Here is an 11,240-nt window from a genome sequence, read left to right on the forward strand (position 1 = left end):
TATTACCTTATGACGTATAGCCTTATACACTATTACGTTATAACGTATAACGTTATGAAGTATTACCTTATAACGTATATCGTTATATAATTTTACGTACTAATGTATAACGTTATATTCTATATCGTCATAACGTATAACGTTATATAATATTACATACCAAAGTATAACGTTATATACTATTATGTAATAACGTATAACGTTATAAACTAGTACCTTATAACGTATAACGTCATATACTATTAGGCAATAACGTATACCGTTATTTACTATTACGTTATAACGTATAACGTCATATACTATTAGGTAATAACGCATAACGTTATATAGTATTACCTTATGACGTATAACGTTATAAACTATTACGTAATAACGTATAACCTTACATACTATTACGTAATAACGTATAACGTTATATAATATTTCGTACTAGCGTATAACGTTACATACGATTACGTACTACCGTATAACGTTTTTTACTTTTGAGTAAGAACGTATAACGTTACATACAATTAGTTATTGACGTATAATGTTATATACTATCACGTAATAACGTATAACGTTATATACTATTAGGTATTAACGTATAACGTTATATACTATAACGTTATAACGTATAACGTCATATACTATTAGGTAATAACGTACAACGTTATATAGTATTACCTTATGACGTATAACGTCATATACTATTAGGTATTAGCGTATAACGTTATATACTATTTCGTACTAACGTATAACGTCATATACTATTACGTGATAACGTATAAGGTTATATAGTATTACCTTATGATGTATAACGTTATATACTATTACATTATATCGTATAACGTTATATACTAATAGGTATTAACGTATAACGTTATATACTATTACGTTATAACGTATAACGTTATACACTATTACGTAATAACGTATAACGTAATATACTATTACTTAATAACGTATAACGTTACATACTATTACGTAATAACGTATAACGTTATATACTATTTCGTACTAACGTATAACGTCATATACTATTACGTTATAACGTATAACGTCATATACTATTAGGTAATAACGTACAACGTTATATAGTATTTCCTTATGACGTATAACGTCATATACTATTAGGTATTAGCGTATAACGTTATATACTATTACGTTATAACGTATAACGTTATGCACTATTACGTAATAACGTATAACGTAATATACTATTACTTAATAACGTATAACGTTACATACTATTACGTAATAACGTATAACGTTATATACTAATTCGTACTAACGTATAATGTCATATAATATTCGGTAATAACGCATAATGTTATATAGTATTACCTTATGACGTATAACGTTATATACTATTACATTATAACGTACAACGCTACATACTATTGGGTATTAGCGTATAACGTTATATACTATTACATTATAACGTATAACGTCATATACTATTACGTGTTAACGTATAACGTTATATAGCATTATCTTAAGACGTATAACGTAATATACTATTACGTGTTAACGTATAACGTTATATAGCATTATCTTAAGACGTATAACGTAATATACTATTACCTAATAACGTATAACGTTACATACTATTACGTACTAACGTGTAACGTCATATACTATTTCGTACTAACGTATAACGTCATATACTATTAGGTAATAACGTATAACGATATAGTATTTCCTTATGACGTATAACGTTATATACTATTACATTATAACGTATAACGCTATTTTGCTGTTAGGTATTAGCGTATATCGTTATATAATTTTACGTACTAATGTATAACGTTATATTCTATTTCGTCATAACGTATAACGTTATATAATATTACATACCAAAGTATAACGTTATATACTATTATGTAATAACGTATAACGTTATATAGTATTACCTTATGACGTATAACGTTATAAACTATTACGTAATAACGTATAACCTTACATACTATTACGTAATAACGTATAACGTTATATACTATTAGGTATTAACGTATAACGTTATATACTATTACGTTATAACGTATAACGTCATATACTATTAGGTAATAACGTACAACGTTATATAGTATTACCTTATGACGTATAACTTCATATACTATTAGGTATTAGCGTATAACGTTATATACTATTTCGTACTAAAGTATAACGTCATATACTATTACGTGATAACGTATAAGGTTATATAGTATTACCTTATGATGTATAACGTTATATACTATTACATTATAACGTATAACGTTATATACTATTAGGTATAAACGTATAACGTTATATACTATTACGTGTTAACGTATAACGTTATATAGCATTATCTTAAGACGTATAACGTAATATACTATTACCTAATAACGTATAACGTTACATACTATTACGTACTAACGTGTAACGTTATATACTATTTCGTACTAACGTATAACGTCATATACTATTAGGTAATAACGTATAACGATATAGTATTTCCTTATGACGTATAACTTTATATACTATTACATTATAACGTATAACGCTATTTTGCTGTTAGGTATTAGCGTATAACGTTATATACTATTACGTAATAACGTGTAACGTTACATACTATTACGTACTAACGCATAACGTTATATACTATTACGTAATAAAGTATAACATTATATACTATTGCGTCATAATGTATAACGCTAAATCGTATTATCTTAAGACGTATATCGTTATATAGTATTACCTTATGCCGTATAGCCTTATACACTATTACGTTATAACGTATAACGTTATGAAGTATTAACTTATAACGTATATCGTTATATAATTTTACGTACTAATGTATAACGTTATATTCTATTTCGTCATAACGTATAACGTTATATAATATTACATACCAAAGTATAACGTTATATACTAATATGTAATAACGTATAACGTTATAAACTAGTACCTTATAACGTATAGCGTCATATACTATTAGGCAATAACGTATACCGTTATTTACTATTACGTTATAACGTATAACGTCATATACTATTAGGTAATAACGCATAACGTTATATAGTATTACCTTATGACGTATAACGTTATAAACTATTACGTAATAACGTATAACCTTACATACTATTACGTACTACCGTATAACGTTTTTTACTTTTGAGTAATAACGTATAACGTTACATACTATTAGTTATTGACGTATAATGTTATATACTATTACGTAATAACGTATAACGTTATATACTATTAAGTATTAACGTATAACGTTATATACTATTACGTTATATCGTATAACGTCATATACTATTAGGTAATAACGTACAACGTTATATAGTATTACCTTATGACGTATAACTTCATATACTATTAGGTATTAGCGTATAACGTTATATACTATTTCGTACTAACGTATAACGTCATATACTATTACGTGATAACGTATAAGGTTATATAGTATTACCTTATGATGTATAACGTTATATACTATTACATTATGACGTATAACGTTATATACTATTAGGTATAAACGTATAACGTTATATACTATTACGTGTTAACGTATAACGTTATATAGCATTATCTTTAGACGTATAACGTAATATACTATTACCTAATAACGTATAACGTTACATACTATTACGTACTAACGTGTAACGTTATATACTATTTCGTACTAACGTATAACGTCATATACTATTAGGTAATAACGTATAACGATATAGTATTTCCTTATGACGTATAACGTTATATACTATTACATTATAACGTATAACGCTATTTTGCTGTTAGGTATTGGCGTATAACGTTATATACTATTACGTAATAACGTGTAACGTTACATACTATCACGTACTAACGCATAACGTTATATACTATTACGTAATAAAGTATAACATTATATACTATTGCGTCATAATGTATAACGCTAAATCGTATTACCTTAAGACGTATATCGTTATATAGTATTACCTTATGACGTATAGCCTTATACACTATTACGTTATAACGTATAACGTTATGAAGTATTACCTTATAACGTATATCGTTATATAATTTTACGTACTAATGTATAACGTTATATTCTATATCGTCATAACGTATAACGTTATATAATATTACATACCAAAGTATAACGTTATATACTATTATGTAATAACGTATAACGTTATAAACTAGTACCTTATAACGTATAACGTCATATACTATTAGGCAATAACGTATACCGTTATTTACTATTACGTTATAACGTATAACGTCATATACTATTAGGTAATAACGCATAACGTTATATAGTATTACCTTATGACGTATAACGTTATAAACTATTACGTAATAACGTATAACCTTACATACTATTACGTAATAACGTATAACGTTATATAATATTTCGTACTAGCGTATAACGTTACATACGATTACGTACTACCGTATAACGTTTTTTACTTTTGAGTAAGAACGTATAACGTTACATACAATTAGTTATTGACGTATAATGTTATATATTATTACGTAATAACGTATAACGTTATATACTATTAGGTATTAACGTATAACGTTATATACTATAACGTTATAACGTATAACGTCATATACTATTAGGTAATAACGTACAACGTTATATAGTATTACCTTATGACGTATAACGTCATATACTATTAGGTATTAGCGTATAACGTTATATACTATTTCGTACTAACGTATAACGTCATATACTATTACGTGATAACGTATAAGGTTATATAGTATTACCTTATGATGTATAACGTTATATACTATTACATTATAACGTATAACGCTATTTTGCTGTTAGGTATTAGCGTATATCGTTATATAATTTTACGTACTAATGTATAACGTTATATTCTATTTCGTCATAACGTATAACGTTATATAATATTACATACCAAAGTATAACGTTATATACTATTATGTAATAACGTATAACGTTATATAGTATTACCTTATGACGTATAACGTTATAAACTATTACGTAATAACGTATAACGTTATATACTATTAGGTATTAACGTATAACGTTATATACTATTACGTTATAACGTATAACGTCATATACTATTAGGTAATAACGTACAACGTTATATAGTATTACCTTATGACGTATAACTTCATATACTATTAGGTATTAGCGTATAACGTTATATACTATTTCGTACTAAAGTATAACGTCATATACTATTACGTGATAACGTATAAGGTTATATAGTATTACCTTATGATGTATAACGTTATATACTATTACATTATAACGTATAACGTTATATACTATTAGGTATAAACGTATAACGTTATATACTATTACGTGTTAACGTATAACGTTATATAGCATTATCTTAAGACGTATAACGTAATATACTATTACCTAATAACGTATAACGTTACATACTATTACGTACTAACGTGTAACGTTATATACTATTTCGTACTAACGTATAACGTCATATACTATTAGGTAATAACGTATAACGATATAGTATTTCCTTATGACGTATAATTTTATATACTATTACATTATAACGTATAACGCTATTTTGCTGTTAGGTATTAGCGTATAACGTTATATACTATTACGTAATAACGTGTAACGTTATAAACTAGTACCTTATAACGTATAGCGTCATATACTATTAGGCAATAACGTATACCGTTATTTACTATTACGTTATAACGTATAACGTCATATACTATTAGGTAATAACGCATAACGTTATATAGTATTACCTTATGACGTATAACGTTATAAACTATTACGTAATAACGTATAACCTTACATACTATTACGTAATAACGTATAACGTTATATAGTATTACCTTATGACGTATAACTTCATATACTATTAGGTATTAGCGTATAACGTTATATACTATTTCGTACTAACGTATAACGTCATATACTATTACGTGATAACGTATAAGGTTATATAGTATTACCTTATGATGTATAACGTTATATACTATTACATTATAACGTATAACGTTATATACTAATAGGTATTAACGTATAACGTTATATACTATTACGTTATAACGTATAACGTTATGCACTATTACGTAATAACGTATAACGTTATATACTATTACGTTATAACGTATAACGTTATGCACTATTACGTAATAACGTATAACGTAATATACTATTACTTAATAACGTATAACGTTACATACTATTACGTAATAACGTATAACGTTATATACTATTTCGTACTAACGTATAATGTCATATAATATTCGGTAATAACGCATAATGTTATATAGTATTACCTTATGACTTATAACGTTATATACTATTACATTATAACGTACAACGCTACATACTATTGGGTATTAGCGTATAACGTTATATACTATTACATTATAACGTATAACGTCATATACTATTACGTGTTAACGTATAACGTTATATAGCATTATCTTAAGACGTATAACGTAATATACTATTACTTAATAACGTATAACGTTACATACTATTACGTAATAACGTATAACGTTATATACTATTTCGTACTAACGTATAACGTCATATAATATTTCGTCCTAACGTATAACGTCATATACTATTACGTGATAACGTATAAGGTTATATAGTATTACCTTATGATGTATAACGTTATATACTATTATATTATAACGTATAACGTTATATACTATTAGGTATTAACGTATAACGTTATATACTATTAAGTTATAACGTATAACGTTATACACTATTACGTACTAACGGATAACGTCATATAATATTTCGTCCTAACGTATAACGTCATATACTATTACGTGATAACGTATAAGGTTATATAGTATTACCTTATGATGTATAACGTTATATACTATTATATTATAACGTATAACGTTATATACTATTAGGTATTAACGTATAACGTTATATAGTATTACCTTATAACGTATAACGTTATATACTATTACATTATGACGTATAACGTTATAGACTATTACATTATAACGTAGAACGTTATATTCTATTACGTAATAACGTATAACGTTATAAACTATTACGTACTATCGTATGACGTTATATACCTGTACGTACTAACGTATAACGTTATATACTATTACATACTAAAGTATAACGTTATATACTATTACGTAATAACGTATAACATTATAAACTATGACGTTATAACGTATAACGTCATATACTATTAGGCAATAACGTATAACGTTATATAGTATTACCTTATGACGTATAACGTTATATACTATTACATTATAACGCATAACGCTAAATACTATTAGGTATTAGCGTATAACGTTATATACTATTACATTATAACGTATAACGTCATGTACTATTACGTAATAACGTAAAACGTTATATAGTATTACCTTATGACGTATAACGTTATATACTATTACGTAATAACGTATAACGTCACATACTATTATGTAATAACGTATAACGTTATATACTATTTCGTACTAACGTATAACGTTACATACTATTACGTACTACCGTATAACATTTTTTACTTTTGCGTACTAACGTATAACGTTATATGCTATTAGGTATTAACGTATAACGTTATAAACTATTACGTAATAACGTATAACGTCATATACTATTAGGCAATAACGTATACCGTTATATACTATTACGTTATAACGTATAACGTCACATACTATTAGGTAATAACGCATAACGTTATATAGTGTTACCTTATGACGTATAACGTTATAAACTATTACGTAGTAACGTATAACCTTACATACTATTACGTAATAACGTATAACGTTATATAATATTTCGTACTAACGTATAACGTTACATACTATTACGTACTACCGTATAACGTTTTTTACTTTTGAGTAATAACGTATAACGTTACATACAATTAGTTATTGACGTATAATGTTATATACTATTACGTAATAACGTATAACGTTATATACTATTAGGTATTAACGTATCACGTTATATACTATTACGTTATAACGTATAACGTCATATACTATTAGGTGTTAGCGTATAATGTTATATACTATTTCGTACTAACGTATAACGTTATACACTATTACGTAATAACGTATAACGTAATATACTATTACTTAATAATATATAACGTTACATACTATTACGTAATAACGTATAACGTTATATACTATTTCGTACTAACGTATAATGTCATATAATATTAGGTAATAACGCATAACGGATTTATAGTATTACCTTATGACGTATAACGTTATATACTATTACATTATAACGTATAAAGCTATATACTATTAGGTATTAGCGTATAACGTTATATACTATTCGGTATTAACGTATAACGTTATATACTATTATATTATAACGTATAACGTTTTATAGTATTACGTACTAACGTGTAACGTTATATACCATTACGTACTAACGTGTAACGTTATATACTATTAGGTATTAGCGTATAACGTTATATACTATTACATTATAACGTATAACGTCATATACTATTACGTGTTAACGTATAACGTTATATAGCATTTTCTTAAGACGTATAACGTTATATACTATTACGTACTAACGTATAACGTTACATACTATTACGTAATAACGTATAACGTTATATATTATTTCGTCCTAACGTATAACGTTACATACTATTACGTACTACCGTATAACGTTATATACTATTACCTAATAAGTATAACGTTATATACTACTACGTAATAACTTATAACGTTAAATACTATTACGTACTAACCTATAACGTTAAATACTATTACGTTATAACGTAAAACGATATGTAGTATTACCTTATAACGTATAACGTTATATACTATTACATTATGACGTATAACGTTATAGACTATTACATTATAACGTATAACGTCACATACTATTATGTAATAACGTATAACGTTATATACTATTACATACTGAAGTATAACGTTATATACTATTACGAAATAACGTATAACATTATAAACTATGACGTTATAACGTATAACGTCATATACTATTAGGCAATAACGTATAACGTTATATAGTATTACCTTATGACGTATAACGTTATATACTATTACATTATAACGCATAACGCTAAATACTATTAGGTATTAGCGTATAACGTTATATACTATTACATTATAACGTATAACGTCATGTACTATTACGTAATAACGTAAAACGTTATATAGTATTACCTTATGACGTATAACGTTATATACTATTACGTAATAACGTATAACGTCACATACTATTATGTAATAACGTATAACGTTTTATACTATTTCGTACTAACGTATAACGTTACATACTATTACGTACTACCGTATAACATTTTTTACTTTTGCGTACTAACGTATAACGTTATATGCTATTAGGTATTAACGTATAACGTTATAAACTATTACGTAATAACGTATAACGTTATATACTATTTGGTATTAACGTATAACGTTATATAGTATTACGTAATAACGTATAACGTTAAATACTATTACGTACTAACCTATAACGTTAAATACTATTACGCTATAACGTAAAACGATATGTAGTATTACCTTATAACGTATAACGTTTTATACTATTACATTATAACGTATAACGTTATAGACTATTACATTATAACGTAGAACGTTATATACTATTACGTAATAACGAATAACGTTAGACACTATTTCGTACTAACGTATAACGTCATATACTATTACGTACTGACGTATAACGTCATATACTATTACGTAATAACGTATAACGTTATATAGTATTACCTTATGACGTATAACGTTATAGAATACTATATTATAATGTATAACGTTATATACTGTTAGATATTAACGTATAACGTTTTATACTATTGCGTAATAACGTATAACGTTATATACTATTACGTACTAACGTATGACGATATATACTATTACGTACTAACGTATAACGTTATATACTATTACGTACTAAAGTATAACGTTATATAATATTTCGTAATAACGTGTAACGTTAAATACTATTACGTGCAACCGTATAACGTTTTTTACTTTTGCGAACTAACGTATAACGTTATATACTATTAGGTATTAACGTATAACGTTATATACTATTACGTTATAACGTATAACGTTATGAAGTATTACCTTATAACGTATATCGTTATATAATTTTACGTACTAATGTATAACGTTATATTCTATTTCGTCATAACGTATAACGTTATATAATATTACATACCAAAGTATAACGTTATATACTATTATGTAATAACGTATAACGTTATAAACTAGTACCTTATAACGTATAACGTCATATACTATTAGGCAATAACGTATACCGTTATATACTATTACGTTATAACGTATAACGTCATATACTATTAGGTAATAACGCATAACGTTATATAGTATTACCTTATGACGTATAACGTTATAAACTATTACTTAATAACGTATAACGTTACATACTATTACGTAATAACGTATAACGTTATACAATATTTCGTACTAACGTATAACGTCATATACTATTACGTGATAACGTATAAGGTTATATAGTATTACCTTATGATGTATAACGTTATATACTATTATATTATAACGTATAACGTTATATGCTATTAGGTATTAACGTATAACGTTATATACTATTACGTACTAACGTATAACGTCATATACTATTACGTAATATCGTATAACGTTTTTTACTTTTGCGTACTAACGTATAACGTTATATACCATTAGGTATTAATGTATAACGTTATATACTATTACGTTATAACGTATAACGTTATACACTATTACGTAATAACGTATAACGTAATATATTATTACTTAATAACGTATAACGTTACATACTATTACGTAATAACGTATAACGTTATATACTATTTCGTACTAACGTATAACGTCATGTAATATTTCGTACCAACGTATAACGTCATATACTATTACGTGATAACGTATAAGGTTATATAGTATTACCTTATGATGTATAACGTTATATACTATTACATTATAACGTATAACGTTATATACTATTAGGTATTAACGTATAACGTTATATACTATTACGTTATACCGTATAACGTTATACACTATTACGTAATAACGTATAACGTTATATACTATTAGGTATTAGCGTATAACGTTATATACTATTTCGTACTAACGTATAACGTCATATACTATTACGTGATAACGTATAAGGTTATATAGTATTACCTTATGATGTATAACGTTATATACTATTACATTATAACGTATAACGTTATATACTATTAGGTATAAACGTATAACGTTATATACTATTACGTTATAACGTATAACTT

This window comes from Bombus pascuorum, chromosome 7 (assembly GCF_905332965.1).
Source record: "Bombus pascuorum chromosome 7, iyBomPasc1.1, whole genome shotgun sequence".
In the NCBI taxonomy this organism is placed as follows: Eukaryota; Metazoa; Arthropoda; class Insecta; order Hymenoptera; family Apidae; genus Bombus; species Bombus pascuorum.